The following is a 19,862-nucleotide window of genomic DNA, read 5'->3' on the forward strand; positions in this document are numbered from 1 at the left end:
TTTGTGTACTCTATTGTGTTTACTTGGTATTCATACCAAAGTGTGTGAACTCCGACAATTTCAACACATCCCGATTGAAGGTTCACTGTGAATCATGTCAAAACTTGCTATTATTACATCATATTATTTTATGCTGAATATTTCAAGATTTATAGTTTGATATGGATGCCAGTGAAGCTGGACTGGTTTTATATTACTTGACGGCACAGTAAAAGTTCTGAGTATAAATGGGTACAGTAGGCAGATCTGCGAAACATCCCCTTGAGGTCTGATAAAGAAAGCCGCCTCTCCCATCTTGCCTAATTTTCCCTTCCCCTGATCCCACAGGCCTGCCGCTTTTTTTTAGGTTTTTCCATCTACCGTTTATTTTTGTGATTTCTTTATTGCTCTGCGAGCTGCCAACAAGGTTTCACAGCACTTATGCTACAAGAATAGTAAAAGGGACATTACATTTATATATTTTTCTATCATACCTGTCTATCAAAGTAGACTATCTCAAATTTACATTTCTCAGGCATAAGCTATTTCCATTTTGATTCCAGCTTCTCCTGCGTGATGACTGGCTTCTTCTCACACTACTGACAGTAGGACAAAATCAAACATTTAATTGTCAGGACATCAGATGTGACAATGGGTCTTCGGACACTGATGAGAATTTTATAGAGTAAACAACTCAATTTGAAATTAAATAAATGAGTTTCACATTTATACCTACAGTAAACGGGAACAACAGGGAAACATAACCAAAAAAATAAACTACGTCCCTTTTATGGAATAAACTGACTGCAGGATTGGTCCAAATTCCAGAATGGGGTTCATTGACATTAGACTGGATTTAATGAATGAAACATCTACCTGCACACTGTTTTTGGATGCTCGTGCTTTTTAGCGAACAAAAAACAATATAATCAGTCACTTAAAACCAGCAAAACAACCACAAGAAACAAACCATACAAACCAGCTGCTCTTACGTTTCAGGACACAGGGCCTGTGGTGGTTTTACGCTCTTACATAATGAATTTGTCTAATACAGCTATGTGAGCAAGAGAGGGAAAAAACACAGGATGGAGGCACAGGAGGTGGGACTGTTGGACAGGAAATACCTAATTGATGCCCTAAGCCACTCATGACCTCTGCGAGAAACAATGGACCCGCCAGCCTTAAAGCAATAGCACTTTCCCTTCTTCCAAAGGTAAAGCTGACATTACAGTGATGTAGTTCATCCCCTGAACACCGTATAAACCTTCAAGCAGATCTGTACCCTGCAGGAGACGACTTTTCATAGCAGTAGTTCAACATGCAGACTGTGTAAAAATGGCATTTTAAACAAAATATGACTTGAAAAGAAGGCGTTCTTATATAAAATCATCCCAAATATGCCCAGATACGCCCAACAAAGTCGGTACTGTAGAAAAATCTAAACAAGCAAAAGCATATAGTTGTGGATGCTAATTTTCCCTGTGACTGGAGTGGGGGAGGTGTAAGGTCCTCAAGTTCAGGTCCTCTACCAGAGGCCTGGGAGGCTGTTCCTAGGACAACACGTTCTCACTCCCAAAGCGTCACATTTTACGCTAGGTGACAAATCGTCAACATATTACGTTTTCGGCTACCCACCACGTTCCTAAATGACAACCTCGGAAAAATGAGGAAATATGAGAACCGTATGGACTCAATCTACACATGTTCGCTCTTTTTCTTCAAATCGCTTAGAAACACGCTATTTAACATCATTAAAGTCATGGTTAAGGTCAGGAAAAAGGTTATGGTTAGGGCTAGGGATAAGGTTAGGTTTAGGGCTGGAATACAGGGCTGGAACGTTTATTACCGCGGGAGCGTCATTGCACTGGATTTCGGCCATAACCCGCCACGTACCATAAGAACGCCGAAGGTCTCCTTTCCTGTTCCTCAGGAACGCCGCGGGACGTGACAAAACATCGACATGTTACGCCTCAGGAGTGAGAACGGGCTGCCTAGGACTGCGCTCCTCCGGACAGAAACCTCTGATCTTGTGCTTGGATTCTGCTGGGACCTCTCCTGTTACCACTGAGACCACTTTGGAGTTTACCTTCCACATCTGCTCCAGTTGCTCCTTCAACACTTGACACTCCCTTCTTTCTGATGTTACTGTCTGCTGGTACATCTATCACATCTAAGAACTTCTGCTCCGTGTCAACTACCGCTATGCCTGGTTGCTTAGCTGCTTTTCTATCTAGAACTTGAAGTCCCACAGAACCTTAGTTCTGTTGTTCTCAGCTGTCTTCAGCAGTGTCTCTTTCTTTGGGATTAGGGGACTTCTGATAAATGCGGCACCTATGTGCCACGGGAGTTACTGTAAACTGTCCCAGCCACTTGTTTGTGCCTCTCAGTGTACACAGTCCCAGCTTGCATCTTACATCCTGAACTAGACCATCTCCAGGGCACCTTTGCACAGTCTGCAACTTGAGTGCAGCTGGCTGTGGTAGACTGCTGCCTCTATGGATCCGATGCATTGGGTCTGTGTTTTTGCTGCCATGATCAAAGCCTTAAAGTTTGATTCTGAACTGTCTAATCCTTGTCCTTCTTCTTTCTGTTGCTCATAGAGCCTCAGTGTGGTAGACTTCAGGTGGAGGACTCGGCGCACTGTGAGAGGTTTTTGTGTACTGACATTCAGAGGCATCTATTTCTTACTGTGGGCCACGAAGAAACGGATACCCCAGATGGGTCTCTGATGATTGGAAGGACATATTCTGACCACTGAACTAGCTTTTCAGCACCTATCTTAACTTCTGTAGGTATTTAACTATGACTGCCCTCTTCACCATGGTTTCCATTGGCCTGTGGGATCTCCAAATACAACTATTACATATCCAGCATTCAAACCTCTCCACCTCTTTAGTACTCATCACCTTCTCTCTCTTGGCCACGGTTTCTCTGCAGCCTGCTGGAGCGGGGGGGCCAGGAGGAGGAGTTGGCCGTCCGATTGGGGTCTGTAGTGTGGGGCCTCCCTGCTGCTGCAGAGTCAAGGGTAACACCACCTGGGTCTGGGTGCAGTTTCCCCCTCCAGGGGCAAAGGTACCTAGACCCGGTTCTTAGAGTACGCTTGGGGAGTGTGATTGTGCGTACAGTGTCTCTCTGTGTCTGTCTCCATGTTGGGTGAGTGTTGAGTAAGTGCATATGAGAGCATAAGGGTGGGAATGGATGTTTGTATCTGTGTGTGCCTGTATGTCTGTGTCTATATGTCAGGTTGGGTATCAGACGCCACCTCTCTGTGGACATCTCAGGCCCTCTAAGGTTTGGAGGCCTATCTCCCCCCACCACTTCCCCTGCCCTTGGCAGACGCCCTCAGACATCGGTGCGTTGGTGGCTGCTTGTCGGGGCCTGGAGCCTGGGGCTCGCTCGGGCCACTTCGGGGGTGGGGTGCCCTCGGCCTCTCGGCCTGGGGCTCGGTCACTCAGGCACAGCTGGCTGCCGGCGGAGCTCACAGGCACGTCACTGCAACCCCCCCTGGCTTCTGCTCCGCGGCTGCTGAGTGACCCCTCATCTGGGACTCTCCTCAGCTCTTTCTGGGACGGTGGCGCAGCTGCTCCTCTGTTGGTCTTCCTTGGTCTCTTGTCTGGAGTTTTGTTCTCCTCCATACCTGCTTCATGCCCTGGAGGACGGAGCTGTGGCCCCCCACACCCTCTAGCAGATCATTACATGAAGAAACCTTTTAAAAACAAGCGCGCTCATGTTGACAGGTGTACACACGGGTGCTCACACACACAAACTACACCCTTTTTGGCTCCTACCTCAAAGCACACTGTGCTGTCGATCTTACGTGCTGCACAATAATGTTTAATATTTAGTATTTACTGTTATATTCCCATAGATCATCGTGATGTTGTTTATTATGTTGCTCTCGTTTTCTTCTGCTTGTTTTCTTTTCTTTCTCAACAGGTGATCCAGGTGATTGATAGATGGGTTTTTTTTGTCTGCTTATTTAGTTGGTTTTTGGTTTTTTTGCCCTTTATCCCCGTCCCTCTTCTCCACTGTTTTTCCCCCTCTTCCTTTCTCCCTTTTCTTTTCCTCATTCAAGTCTGTCCCGTATCTAGCAAGTGAGAATAAAAAATAAATAAAATAAACAATAAAAGGTGAATCAAATAGACCATTACGGCAAGGCTGGGATGGTCAATTTGGTAAAGTAAATCCGTTGGGCATCTTTCTTCGCCTTTAGACAATAATTCTGATGCAAAAGAACCAAACGGGACAGGCAAAAAATAAATAAATAAATAAATGAGTACTGCTATTAATAGCAGGACATGAACAGTTATTCTGAGTCAAGAGCATCTCAATCTACAGAGCTCTGATTACACAGAGAGCCTCAGCCACAACTTCTGAATCATCACACGAGGCTGTGTTGCTAAGAGTGACTCTGCAAACCTCATCCTCAGAAGAAGCCACAGCCAGCAGTGGAAACTGGGCATGACAGAGAAAGTATTTTGCAACTATTGGATGAACTTTAGCAGAGTGCCGAGTCTTTCATGACAAAAGTTCTGTCCTTTAATTGTTTGTAGGAGTAATCGCAGCACAAGTGTGAATAAAAGGTTTGTGAAAACATCTGGAAACACAATTTACTTAATGTGAGAGGTACTCCCACTGAGAAGTAGTCATGCAAATATTTCAGCTGTCAAACAAAACAAGTTGCTTTGCCAAGAAAGGATTTGCCTTTGAACACTGAGGAAAAACTTTTGTTGTATGAGCTTCTTGGAAAGGATCAATGTGGGCTTTGCACATACTGTGAGTACCAGCGTTATGAGCAATGGGACAGTCAAGCTAATTCAATTGTTATTGTGTCTCCTTTTAGGCTTCATAATGGGAATCTAACACTTCTGACATACAATTAGATCGGACTGCCATAGAAACAATTTCACATTTATGAGAATTTCAGTCCAGAAACGGTGTGATTTTTTTAATAGTTCATAGTTCAATTCATTTATATTCAGTGTTGGGAAGGTTACTTTTAAAATGTATTCCATTACAGATTACAGAATACAGAATACATGCCCCAAAATGTATTCTGTAACGTATTCCATTACGTTACTCAATGAGAGTAACATATTCTGAATACTTTGGATTACTTAATATATTATCATGCTGTTTACAACTACATGAATGTACTATTGCTGTGATTTATTACTGTTACTGAAGGTCCGCGGCTCCGAACCGTAGTAAAGGGACCTCTGGCTAATACGGTGGGTTCTGTGTCGGGCTCATAGCCGAAAACTAGCTTTACTTTGTTGTCTGGGTCAACTTTGCTAGCGAGAGACAGAGAGAGGCGTTGAAAGGCTGCTCCAACAGAACTTATTGTTTCGGAGGAAAACACGAACACGGTGTACAGTCGAGTCTTAATAGCTTACTTACAACTGGGCTCGTCAGGCTCTCTTCTTGGCTGCAGTGGTTATTATTATATTTACATGCTTCCAGCTCCCGTTTTTGCTCGATGACAGCTCGTACTTTTCCTTTTTCTCCCTCCCTCGCTCACAGACACATAACGTGTATGTCAGTCCATTCTCCCTGCAGCACGGACTACACTGCCCATGATGCTACATTCTTTAGAGCTATACCTGTAGCATTCTGCCTATTAGCTTAGCACAACAACAACAAAAAGGCCTCTCTCACCCAGGTAACACACAGAGAGAGCGTCACCCTGTAACCATGGCAACCGTAACGCTGCCACCTGGAACAGCAGAACGTAGCTGTCAAACAAAACCCAAACAGTCCTGACCCGCCACAATATGAAACAGGGAAGTACCGCCGTGTAATCCATTTATTTCAACAAAGTAACTGTATTCTAAATACCACCTTTTTAAACGGTAACTGTAACAGAATACAGTTACTCATATTTTGTATTTTAAATACGTAACGGCGGTACATGTATTCCGTTACTCCCCAACACTGTTTATATAGCACATTTAATTACAACAGGAGCGTTGACCAAAGTGCTGTACAAGAATACAACATACCTAATAAAACAACTTAGAGTATTAAAAGCAAACACCAAATATGAATTAACAAATAACTCTCATGCTGTATTAAAAGCCAATAAATAAAAATGCATTTAAGATAAGATTTAAAAAGATTGACAGTAGGAGCCTGTCTGATGTGTAGGGGTAAATTACTCCACAGCTTAGGCGCTACGACTGCAAATGCTCGATCGCCTCTATGAACCAGCCTCGACCTTGGTACGGCTAAAAGCAAAAGATCACTTGATCTAAGAGATCTAAGGGGGTATAAGTCTGCAAGAGGTCAGACAAATGCCCGGGAGCCTGTCCATTCAGGGCTTGTAGGTCAACAATAAAATGTTAAAATTTTAAGTGTTATATTGGGCGGTTTATAATAACATAACCATGGGATAAAACGAAATAAGGTGGAATAATAAAGACGTTGAAGTTACAGTATACAAATTCCCTCTGCAGTGCTGCATAAATTTAACACAAGCAGATCACAGCTCACACTGTGGGACCAGCAGCACATCCACAGCAGTCAGTGAGCTCAGTGTGGTCTTTTAAAAACACAGGACATCAATCCTGGCCAGGTTGTCTAAATGAAGAACACTGCCAAGAACTTGCACACAGTCTGGGCACGGGGGTTTGGGCCACCATACATGAGTTGTTGCTATAACACTGTCTTCTGTCTGAAAAGGATTATAGACTTTCAAAGGATGTCTACCTATGCTCCATCACACGTCGTCACATCCACAATGGGCATATTCACACAGTTTACTATAGTCTCATTTGCACAGCAAGTCCTGAACCTGAAAACTGATTTTCCAGTCTGTTCAGGGTTCCTGCTTGGAGTCCAGCTAATTTGCATGTTAAACAGGAGCTCTCAAAATATTTGAATGCATGTGTCAAACAGGCTGAGGCCAGGGGCAGAGAGGTTCCTTGTTACCACCCTCGTGTGCGGTTTCCATCCTTCAGAAGGCAAAGCAAGGAGAGAAGAAGTTCATGGGTCAATCAGACTACCCCTCTTCAGCAAATGCCAAGACGTTTGTAGCCCAGAACTACAAGAACAAAACCCTCCTGTGCACTCTGCAAACCAGTTCGGCGATTTAAAGCAAACCAGTTTACATCCAGGTTAAAAAAAAATCCTGGATGGATGGATGTTTGTCCACATATTAGAACTAGGGCTGCCACGATTAGTCGACTATCAAAATCGTCGACGACTGATTTAATAGTCGACGTGTCGTTTGAAGCTTTGTAAGATCACAAAAGACGCAGGAATAAGTAGTAGGATTTAAGAGTGTAATAACGGACTGAAACAGAAGATGGCAGCACTGCATGTACAAGGATGCCAGCTGCCGTTAAACCCCGAAGAAGAAGAAGAAGCTGTGTCCCAGAATTCATAGCGCGGCCTAGCTCAGTTTCCAACAATGGCGGCAGCTAGTTAGTTTTAATATTACTCTTATTATTCTTTCTGGGTCACAAAATAAATGTTTAACATATTTTCAGGCGAGAATGAAGCTGTGTAAACCTCAAATATCTGCTCAGTTTATCAAGACACCACATATTTTCAAAAGCGCTCCGACGTTTTCGGAGACGTCTGTTACCCACTAGCTCGATAGCTAGCCGGGGGCTAGGCTAACTAGAGCCGTGAGAGCACCGGACTCCCGGTAAATCATTTTCAAACCCACTGCCGTCTTTCGCTACTCAGGTTAAACATGATATATAAGTCACTTAGATAACTTAAAAATGTTATTGTTTGGCTTTTTTCAGTATTTTATTTGTTCCTGAGTAAATCGGTTTGGCTGAGATTAAAGTTATAGTTTTTACACAGCTGAATAAACGTCAAGCAGACAGCTGATTATCAGAAGTGTGAGATGCTCGAGAATTTACTCCGGTGTCCTGTTATATTTTAGATAGCAAGGAGTTTATTAAACTTCACCGAAACAATCTGCAAATTTCATTAAAATTTAATAAAATATCATCTTGTCTTTATTTTTAGTTAGCACATACCTTAAACACTTAAAGCTGTAAGCTAATGATAGTTATATAAGAGCAGATGCTGCTGGTGCAATAAGCTGTACGCTGTACGTCCAATGGATGATGATCTGATTAGTCGACTAATCGCAAAAATAATCGGTGACTAGTCGACTATCAAAATAATCGTTTGTGGCAGCCCTAATTAGAACAAGTTTGAAAATGGATTTCTAAAATTTATGCCGCTTTGGACTCAACCACAACAGTGTGGCATGTAGGATCCAAGTAACTCACTTTTCAGGATGTCAACTTCGTAACCAGATCTTACTTCAGATTTTGAAAGCAGATTCAGAGTTAAAGGGTAGGTTATAGAAATATCATATCCGAAGCTTTGGACATCTCACGGAGCATTGTTCAAGCTAACACTGAAAAATGGAAAGAGTATAACACAACTGCAAACCTATCAAGACAGTGCCATCTACCTACACACAGCAGCAGCCAAGAAGCCCATGGTAACCCCGGAGGAGCTGCAGAAATCCAAATCTCAGGCTGGGGAATCTGTCCTCAGGACAAACATTAGCACTTCACAAATCTAACAAGAAGCTATAAGAAATCCTGTTTGCAGTTTGCTACAAGCCATGTAGGGGACACAGCAAGCTCTGGTCAGATGAAACCAAAATTGAGCATTTTTCCGTATGTTTAAATGACCCAGTCAAGGTCCAGACACGTCCTGTCCTAAATCCTATTAGCATGACTTGAAAATTGCTCTTCAACAACGCTCTCCAGCTAATCTGACTCTAACAGGGTAAATTGGGAAAATTGATTCGACAAAGTATTGACTCAGGGGGGCTAAATGCAAATGCACGTCATGCATCTTTTTCCTTCCACTTCACAATGATATGTCACAGTGTGTTGGTGTATCACAGAATCTCGAGTATATACATCAAAAATAATCACCACTACTTATTCAAAGCAGAAAACTCAAACAAAGAAACACAAAGGGACACTTTTCTGTACTTTTTCTAATATTTTGAGTCGTTTTCTCAACAGTATGCAGTCACCAACAGTAAGCATTTGGTTAGTGGAGTTTTAACCCAGGCACTGTAAGCTTGGTTTAATAAGACATAGCTTGTTTGCCCACAGTGTGAAAAAAACAAACAAAAACAAGCATAACTGAGTAAAAGACTCGAGCAGGATTTACTGGGTTGACAATTTTAGATCTGCAATCGCAAAAATCATGGTCATTCTCTTCAACACGACGACACCCTGATAGCTTGTCTGGGTTGAGCATTAGAAGTGGGATTTGCTGTGATATATGTGGCTTTGTATATGTTTTCACTGCATGCTTGGCTGAAGAATCTCATTCAGCTACACGAATGTGGAGAAAGCGTCAGCTATTCAACACAATAACAGGTTCATTGCCCTCAATCAAAACGGATCACTGCTTTTTCTTCCAAATAAAAGAAACGGAGATATTCGTATTTTTATTTGGAACTTTCAGAAATCAGCAATACAGCATGTTTTAAAAAAACTACAAGTGCAGAACAGCAGCTAGATTTAAAAACCCTAAAAACCTATCATCATTTCAGGTGTTTCTATAGTGTCCATGCTTCAGGTGCAGGGTTAAGAGCTGACTGATGCAAATAAATACAAAAAGGTTTATTAAATGTTCTTTTCAGAAATGATAGTATGGCTCATTGGAGGTGTAAAATAAGTTACTCTACATTTAATTACACGGGAAAAAACTGCTTCTTTTAAAAGGCAATTCTTTCTAATTAGCTTTAGCCTTTTATCTATTATAATGCAGAAAACGTGGGATTTGGATGTTTAGATATTTTGTTTTAAAATAAACAGCCAAATGTTCAGTGTGTTCAGATCATCAAAATGACAATGTTAATCTGCAAGGGTGAAATTATTTATTGTACCTTTCTATTACAGTATTACGGTGTAAGCCAATCACTGCAAAGACCCACAGTTTGTCTGCTTTGAAAACCTTTAATTTGATGGTTATAGTGGAACATGTTATTTTTTCTGTCATAGCACGTAACACTCAATTACACAAATGAATAAATAGATTATAAAACTTTTTTTAAATTACGCTGTTCTCTCCTTTTCTCTCCTCACGCACAACTAGGCTGCCTCCAGCAATGGTGCTATCTTTAGATCACTCTGTGCTGGAGCTTCTTCACCGTGTCAAAATCATGACCCTTCAGCAACAACAGCAACATTTAAAATGATATGCATGCTTCTGGCCTGACGTCTGATGTTAGGGGTTGAAAACAGGTCACTCTTCAAATGAAAACTGCACCTTCGCCCGTGGGTTGTAATCAGAGACCCACTGAAGTTTCGATCTACTTACAACTGCAAGTATTAAGTAAAGGAAAGAGAAGATGACCCAGAATGGGAGAAATTAATAATTTTGTATTTTGTTCAAGGACTGATTGCAATCATTTGACAAACGAACATAAATTCACTCTATGTTGGTCTCCTATTTTGTCATGACCTTTCTAACAGAGCAAGCGGGATGAAGAAGAGCAACAGCACTAACGTACAATATATGTGCTGTACAAGTGTTTCTATCTACCCAAGCCAATAAGATGCATGTGGTCTGCCAATGTGTATGTCCTGCATGCAGCTCAAAATCTGTGACTCCACAGTAAATGTGCACAAACTGTGCATTTGCTGGAGGAATAAACTGGATGCACGGTCTGTGCACTTTCTGATACAGCATTTACACGAGTACCACCCTTTCTGTGATTAGTAGATTAGTCTGCTTCTGGACAGAAGCTTATAAGCTTAGTCTAAAATGAAAACGCTGTTCAGATCCACATGCTACACCAACTGAAATAGGCCTACAGTACCATCCACACATTTTATGTCCCTCTGGGATCTTTTAATCTATCATTAAAAGAGTTTTTGGCAGCAAAGACAAATGGTTTTTTCTCTCAGTTAATACAGAGGAGCAAGTCTGACCACAAGCTTGAATTTAACCATTTACTGGATTTTCTTAGGTGTCTGCTTGCTTATTTGGATTTTACATCAAAAGCATATTTAAGCAGCCTACTAAGAGTTGGAGCATTAATTGAGCTTTATTGCATGACTGCAGAATTATGGTTTACTCATTTTAATAAACATCATGTCTCTGATTAAGCTTCTTCTACTGAAAATGTTTGGTAATGGTTTCCATATAATGGTATCTTTGGATTTAAACAGCTGACGTGTGACTGTATTTAAAAGCATTTATATGTAAATGTTTTGGAGTAATTTTCTCTGGGATTCAATTCTTCCACAATGAACCGATGAATGGAGCCAATTTGATTTATCATCCTCCACAAATAACTCACACATGCATCACAGAGGAACAGGACGACACTTAGAAGTATAATGCATTCCCCAAATATTTAGTAACAAACTCACTTATCGTTCACCTGCTCCCTATGCGCACTGTCGTGAGCTCTCAGAATCGGCTCTTTGAGCACAAGAATGACAACATCACAGAACGCAAGTATGGTAAATGGTAAATGGCCTGTATTTATATAGTGCTTTACTAGTCCCTACAGACCCCAAAGCGCTTTACATATCCAGTCATCCACCCATTCACACACACATTCACACACTGGTGATGGCAAGCTACATTGTAGCTACAGCCACCCTGGGGCGCACTGACAGAGGCGAGGCTGCCGGACACTGGCGCCACCGGGCCCTCTGACCACCACCAGTAGGCAACGGGTAAAGTGTCTTGCCCAAGGACACAACGACCGAGACTGTCCAAGCCGGGGCTCGAACCGGCAACCTTCCGATTACAAGGCGAACTCCCAACTCTTGAGCCACGATCGAAGTATGGAGAAGCTCGCGGCTCTCCAACGGGAGATTGAGAGACCAGTGTCGGACTGTTAGAACTGCTTTGAAATTCATACGAGTTGTTCGCACTAAAGTAAAAAGCACCATCACTTCATGCGGATACCCTTTCGGCGCCAGCTGCGGTCGCAAGGCTGGAGCTGAACAAAACACCCTGATAACAACTGTGTTAGTCTGTTCCTTCCCATTCCATGCAAGGCCACCTGGGTTGGCTGGAAGACTGTTTACTTAGCCTAGCAGGGCGAAGGACACTGTCTCAGCTGAACTTTGGACACGCACACACATACATATACACTGATATGCACACACTCATCCCCCCTGCCTTTCCAAACGCCTTCGATACTTGTTCCCTCCTGGGAACACGGCGGGTCTGAGCCCGCGCTGGAATGGTAGCGCTGGGCAAGATGGCTGCTGTGTTTGCTTCGGATTGCTCCTCACCCCCCACCCGACCCTGTGGCTGGTCACATGTTCCATAATGTTGTGCTGTGGACATTTATGTGCTTTTTGTGCAGAGGAGTTTTTTTGTTCTCATGCTGTCCTCCCAGGAGCCCAGCATGAGTAGAGGTCTCTTTTTTTTCCTCTTGTACTTTCCCATTGTAGTGTACATTTCAGTGTTTGTTTTCTGTAACACTACCGATCTCCGACCTGTATCCCCATGTGATGCCTGTGTTGTGTGTAAGGGCGGTGTGTGTGTGTGTGTGTGTGTGTGTGGGGGGGGGGGGTTCTATTTCACATGGCGAATAAAGCCTTTATTGATTGATTGATTGATTGATTGATTGATTATAGGGAGGTGATCTGCACAGGGAGGAGAAATATCATAGAGTTCAAAACAATATGTCACCACAAGAAAGTCTAAGGGAAGAAGGGAAGGAGACTCATGTTTAAAGCATTCAGTGTCTGTAGGTCTCAATCCAAGTTTCATGAGGCTCTGTAGTTGCTCATAAAGTTGTTTTTAATTAGCACACTGGCATCAAGCATGAGAGCTTCTTCTGCCTTGTCAGTGAAGCTCTCTTGTGTACAGTTAATCACAGCAGCTTCAAAGCTGGTAATAAATTACTGTTTATTACTGTTTACTCTTGTTTATGATTATAACAAAGAGCATTTAGAACAGCAGAGGAGACGATCCCCCAAAGTTAAGCAAATACAGGTAACAGAACAGGAAATGTTTCCTTTTTCTCTTAAATAATATTAAGAATGATTCGACTCAGAGTGCTTCTCCAACTGAGTAATCGAAATTTCCTTTACTATGTATTACAGTCCACATAAGATGTCATGCTACGTATATAATATATTAACTATGATAAATTTACGTTAGCAACAAGTGCTGCTTTGAATATTTACTCTTGTGCTCTCTGACGGAAAGGTTCGTGATTCGTGGCCGGGCTGATTGTAAAATGGGATGTTTCTTTTTTTTTTCTTTTTTTTTTTTTAATTTATTTTTTTTCACAAATCATGGTCACAATACATAATGAAAACTTTGCCATTATACACAAAAAAACAAACCAAAACAAACAAACAAACAAACAACAACAACAAAAAAGAAACCCCCCCTCCCTCCCCACCGAAGGCTCATGTAAAGAGAAACAGAACAAAACAAACAAAAATGTCACACATCTGGAAAATACGTTTTTATATATTCAATAAATGGGTTCCAAGTCGCAGAGAATTTTTGTTGTGATGAGAGAACTCTGTATCTAAGTTTTTCCAGTGGTAAAAAGAAAAGCACCTCCTTTAACCATTGTATGTATGAAGGAGTCTTATCAGACTTCCAGTGGAATAGAATAAGTCTACGGGCAAGCAATGTAGCAAATGCTATGGCATCTTCCTGAAATTTACTAATTTTGTATTGAGATGGCATAACTCCAAAAATGCCAAAAAATGGGATGTTTCTATCAAATTATTTATGTTTTGCTTAATTCACCTTAAGGCCTTTGAGGTTTTGCATTCTGTAGACAAACTGTAGCCCTGTGTTAGGCTAGTGACCACCTCTCTGCTTTATATTGTAAGGTAAAGAGCTCACAATAACACAGAGACCAGCTGCAGTCTCTCCAATGATCCTCAGTTGGTTAAGCAGCTAATAAAATAGGTGGATGGATTGAGGGGAAACGTGCAGTAAATACTGTGGTGTAAAGACGCATGTAGGGAACTTTGATGTCAAAGATTACTGGTTTGATAAAACACTTGCTACTGTAGCTGTCTGTGGGTGGCTTACCACCCACAGACAGACTTTAATTTGATGGTTATAGTGGAACATGTTATTTTTTCTGTCATAGCACGTAGCACTCAATTACACACAAAATTTTTTTTTACAAAGACAGAAAAGTATATAGACAAATGTCTCTCATTTTTACCTACCACAGGATGTAGAACAGTCATACTGCTAACCATCCGAAAACACACTAGACACCACAACTCACACAGTAATTTACACAATCCAGTCAAAGTTCATTAGGATACAACGTTCAGGAATTGATCTCACTACTTTAACTTAACTATTGTCAATAAAAAAAGTTTACTATGATGTAATGCATTTGCCTCGTCCTCGTATATTTTCATCTCAAAGAATCTGTTTACTGGGGGAACGCTGCTTCGAAAGAGCCCCAGAGAGGCTGATTTAAAAGTGTAACCTCTCAAAAACAACGTTTTCACAACTGTGCGAGTGCACATAGCAACAGAATTACCCGTCAAATCCATGCTAATGTACCTGGTCTTGCACACTTAGTTTGATGCAAAAGAGGATCTATACCCAGCTGACTGAAAAGCAGGTACATCATGGTAGAGCTTAGTCAGAACCAAGGCAGTGCATGCAGACTCCACAAAGAAGAGCCCCGGTTGATCTGCAGGTTGAATCCAGAAGCCTCTGGATGGAAGATAACAGTGTTAACCACTGTATCACTGTGCAGCCCTAAAGCAAATTTAATGTAACATTGTAACAGTAGAGACTTCTGTGCTCCTGTTCAGTTTAATAAAGCAGAACATCACTTAGATTGAATTAACTGCCATATTTTATTCACTTCACTTCAACTACTGAAATGTTTAAAGCTGAGCTAGATAATGATCAAAGTGCTCCTTGTAGCCTGTGGAGCTCTCACTCACACATCATGGTCAAAACAGCCTAAACTCTAAAGCAACTAATGACGAATGAAATCAACAGCATCACATCAAACATAGACATATACTGTAACTGCAGAAGTGTGATTCCCTTATGGAATGTCATAAGGGAATCTCGTTATAAAAGATGTGGTCTATAACTAAATGTAAGTGTTTCAATGTGGAAAACGTTTTTATGTGCAACCAGATGGATTCTGGTTTTCTCCTCTTGACTTTAAAAATGAAGCCACACGATATCTTCAGTACACCAATAAAAAAATGACAAAAAAGTACAAACATAATATGTAATATGATATCAGTGTCTAAGCAGTACCAAAATTTGTTTGTTATTATTTTCTGCTATTTATTTAGTTGCATGAGGAAAAGCTACATTTAATTATTTGATAGCTTGCAAATAATATTTTAATAAAAAGTGTTTACGGGTTACTGTGGGGAAGTCATTTTAGACAGCAACCATTATAGACCGGCTGTGTCCTGGAGATCAGATGAAAAAGATTCCCGCATATCCGCCCGTCAACACAGACAAAGGCAAACAATGGAGGCTACAGCTAAACAGGCCACCAGGAAAGGAAGTCCTCCAAGCTAAAGACAACAAGTCTGTTGTTTCAAATTCCACTCCGACTGCAACAAAACTGCAGAGCAGACAGTATCAGTCGAGACCACACGGAATATTAAATGTAAGCACAAACTAAGCAAGGTGGTCTGATTGTGTGTTGTCAGTAACACCTTTAGTCTTTTTCACATTGTTATCGATTTTTTCTTCCATAGTGAGTCGGTTTGGCAATGATGCACACAGTAAAAGAGCTCCCCGCTGTACACATTTGGAAACAATGTTCTCCCACAGAAAGTGAATATGAAACACGATGTACTGCAGTGCTGATCACACGAGTTCAGGCATAAAGTTTTGGTGAGAGAAATCTGTTTCACCTTCACTCTGAGCAGACAGGATTCTGACTTGGAAATAAAAGGTGCCTGTAAAGTCAAAATATAGGTGCAGTCTGTGCTGCTGGCTATGTGCATGCAGCTGAGACTTGGATATCTGATCTGCATCTCATAAATGCATGCCTTGAGTAGGCCATAAATATAAAAGTCTAAAATAAAGAACATAGCGCAGGCTTCCCTGACGCAACTTGCAAAGTCAGAGTGAGTCATTGCACATGGTGCACAGCAGCGAGGAACCAGTTATCTCTCACAAAGACAAAGGCCGCTGTGCTCTTCCTGTTGCTGATTGGCCTGGAGGGATGTGATTAAAGTAGCAGAGAAAAAAAGGGGGGGATACAAGAGAGAGCTAAATGTTGACATAGCAGCACAGCTCACCCATTGTGAGTCCTCGCAGAATGAAATCTGCCCAGCACGGACGGTCGTGCCTACTCGTCCCAGTGAATAGGAACGTTCGCGAAGGGACAGAACAGAGAAGCGAACTCTGCGGCGGCTGCGTGGGACAGCGAAAGCCGAGGAAGTAAACATGGTTGAGAGGCTCACATTGCCGCTTTTGTTTGTCACCACAGAGAATCAGCCAGTGTGCCCCAGGGTAAAACCTCTTCACAATGCTCATAACTGTTACTGAAATAAAATACAGTAGCCTTAGAGAAAGTTAGCTATTGCCAGCAACCTTACTGTATCTGTGGCAGCCGAGTGTGCAAAGATTATATTTATTTATGCATTTATTTTGCTTGCTCATGGATATGTCAAGTACTTATGAGGAAATTCTTCCATCAATTTTACTATATCTAATCCAAGGCGGGCCATTTCTGTTCTGATGGTAGATTTCTTTGGTTAAAGAACAGCCACAGAGAAATGTACCCTCCAGAGCTGCTGGAAATAATCCACCACAAAAATGAAAATTCAGAACAAAATGGAAATGTTACTTAACAGCAGCAGGTCAGTGGCGGGGCGCTGACCTCATACCATGAGAGGAGGAGGAATGTGAGGTCAGACGGAGACCTCTCACTCCCCTCTCATACACAGAATAGATATGGTGTGCCATCCATGTTTGGAAACATGAGATTAAAATTAAAAAAGGGGGGAAAAGGCACTGCTGTTTTGACCTTTGACCCCTTCTGTGTCTAAACTTTGTGGTAGGTTTCGTTAACAATGTGCCTACTGTGAATTTAACATTTTTCTGTGGGAAGGAAAAAAATATTTGATTTTAAGGAAAGCATGCATAAAACTTTTTGCAGAGAATTTAACTAGACCCAGTATTCTTGTCATTACTTATGTCATTTATATACTCTTACATGGTAATGAACTGATGCTTATAATCAGTGTTGGGAAGGTTACTTTTAAAATGTATTCCATTACAGATTACAGAATACATGCCCCAAAATGTATTCTGTAACCTATTCCGTTACGTTACTCAATGAGAGTAACGTATTCTGAATACTTTGGATTACTTAATATATTATCATGCTGTTTACAACTACATGAATGTACTATTGCTGTGATTTATTACTGTTACTGAAGGTCCGCGGCTCCGAACCGTAGTAAAGGGGACCTCTGGCTAATACGGTGGGTTCTGTGTCGGCTCGTAGCTGAAAACTAGCTTTACTTTGTTGTCTGGGTCAACTTTGCTAGCGAGAGACAGAGAGAGGCGTTGAAAGGCTGCTCCAACAGAACTTATTGTTTTTGGAGGAAAACACGAACACGGTGTACAGTCGAGTCTTAATAGCTTACTTACAACTGGGCTCGTCAGGCTCTCTTCTTGGCTGCAGTGGTTATTATTATATTTACATGCTTCCAGCTCCCGTTTCTGCTCGATGACAGCTCGTACTTTTCCTTTTTCTCCCTCCCTCGCTCACAGACACATAACGTGTATGGCAGTCCATTCTCCCTGCAGCACGGACTACACTGCCCATGATGCTACATTCTTTAGAGCTATACCTGTAGCATTCTGCCTATTAGCTTAGCACAACAACAACAAAAAGGCCTCTCTCACCCAGGAAACACGCAGAGAGAGAGCGTCACCGTGTAACCATGGCAACCGTAACGCTGCCGCCTGGAACAACAGAACGTAGCTGTCAAACAAAACCCAAACAGTCCTGACCCGCCACAATATGAAACAGGGAAGTACCGCCGTGTAATCCATTTATTTCAACAAAGTAACTGTATTCTAAATACCACCTTTTTAAACGGTAACTGTAACGGAATACAGTTACTCATATTTTGTATTTTAAATACGTAACGGCGGTACATGTATTCCGTTGTGTGTTTTGTCTGTGTCCTGTGAAGCAGTGTCATGACTGAAAATGTCATGACACTGCTTCACAGGACTGCTTATAATACACATGGAGGCAGTTTAAGGTGATGAAGTCAGTGTAAGTGCAAATATTCCCTGTGAGGCTTCAGACTGATCTAAACACCCAGTTGTATGAGGTTTCTTTTGTTTGTTTGTTTATACCCTAAACTCTAAGTAATCCTTCATACGGTCATCTCAGCCACACAGCTCTGGCCAGGGGAACTCAAATGGTGTTGACGTTTTTTGTTTGTAGCCAGTCAGATAAAAGTTGGCTTTAATGGAGGGTGGCCTTAAAGACGGGCAGGAAAAACAGCCAATTCAAGGCTCGGAATACAACAAATAATCATAATTTCATGCTTATGTACTCTACCCATAGCCAGGCCTACACTAAATTATATATCTGCAAATGGGATACACAAAAACATCATTCACATCCTCATTTTCAGTCATGACACTGCTTCACAGGACACAGACAAAACACTCATTGCCCACATGGAAACAAAGCTTCAGACTCTTCACTGTGATCAGATCTAAAATGAGATCTGCAGCATCCTTAGGTGAAAAAGATGGGTGATACTTATTAGGCTGATCAGAATGTCTGTTACTAAACACGCCCTGTGCACAATGGTGAACAGAAGAGACAATCAGTGAGGAACTCCAAAGATGAGCCTATTGTTGAATGGAAGTATGCTGTATCATAGCAGCCTCCCATTCAGCTGTTGCAAAGGACCCAGAATATACGCTTTTGATTCTTCAAATTCCTTCAGACTTACACAGTCGACTTATAATATGACCAAAGAGGCAGCAAAATGCTTCGCTTACACCAAAGACAGGGAAATTTACTTAAATGTAAAAAGCCTTTAAAATTGACAGAGGCTAAAACATTTATAGAGCGAGAACAGAGCAGGAGGATGAAAAGTTGAAGTGATCAAACATGACACAGTGTCACATTGAAATCTTGCCAAGTCCCTGCCAGAAATGAACACGGTCATAAAATAGCATTCATGGGAATAATACAGCCATTAAAGGTAATTCACTGGGATACTGAAACCACGAAATTCTCCACAGACCCACTATAATAACTTACAGTCCAGCAATAGTAAGAAAATATTCCCACAGTAGTTTAAAAAAAGGTCAAATTGGCTGCCGCACTTCTGTTCGCTTACTTATCACATCACGTCGTAGTGTAGTGGTTTCATTTTAAAGCGTCCAAGCGTGTCGATGCAAAAAATGTGAAGCGGGGAGTAGAAAGCTCTAAAAGCTGCGTGGCGGCCTAAACACCGACACGTTTAACAATAATCATATCGATAATAAAAGCATGTAGGCAAACAGTTTCTTACCTGGTGAATCCCCAACTCTAAAGTTTCTCTGCAGCTGGGTCGCTGGAAGCTGTCAGACTGCCACGCAACTTCAGCTGAGCAGCTTTGGGCAAACTTTCCAGCCGGACGCGTTTGTAGTCCCACTTCTGTCCTGCCGCAAAGTGTCTGGGACAGCACCCTTTCCAAAAATCGGACGTGTCTCCCTGACAGATGTCTTTACCCGCTATATTATATGATGGATTGAGGACTGAGCTATCTGGTTGGACGAGGAGGAAATGAAGTTTGAGGAAGGAGGAGGGGCTCGCTCACTGGCTCCGACTGGAGCGTCGCAGACTCGGACCTTTATGAGTTACAGAGGCTTGGACTCCTATAGAAAACATGTTTGATTTATTAAGATGTGAC

At 41.8% G+C, this 19,862-nt stretch overlaps 1 protein-coding gene and 1 long non-coding RNA gene across 2 annotated transcripts in view; both read right to left on the minus strand.

Moving 5' to 3' along the window:
* LOC146515877 (uncharacterized) overlaps positions 1-19,475 on the minus strand; it is a 331,877-nt gene extending 312,402 nt beyond the window's left edge. The window contains exon 1 of the long non-coding RNA XR_014874899.1: positions 1,537-19,475. This is a non-coding gene — a long non-coding RNA (uncharacterized LOC146515877). The remainder of the gene's footprint in view (positions 1-1,536) is intronic.
* The window catches only part of tspan9a (tetraspanin 9a), a 222,220-nt gene extending 202,665 nt beyond the window's left edge, over positions 1-19,555 (minus strand). The window contains exon 1 of the mRNA XM_085165093.1: positions 19,482-19,555. The gene's annotated coding sequence lies outside the window, so the exon portion shown is untranslated. The remainder of the gene's footprint in view (positions 1-19,481) is intronic.
* Positions 19,556-19,862: the final 307 nt, after the last annotated feature.

This window comes from Neolamprologus multifasciatus, chromosome 7 (genome assembly GCF_963576455.1).
Source record: "Neolamprologus multifasciatus chromosome 7, fNeoMul1.2, whole genome shotgun sequence".
NCBI lineage: Eukaryota > Metazoa > Chordata > Actinopteri > Cichliformes > Cichlidae > Neolamprologus > Neolamprologus multifasciatus.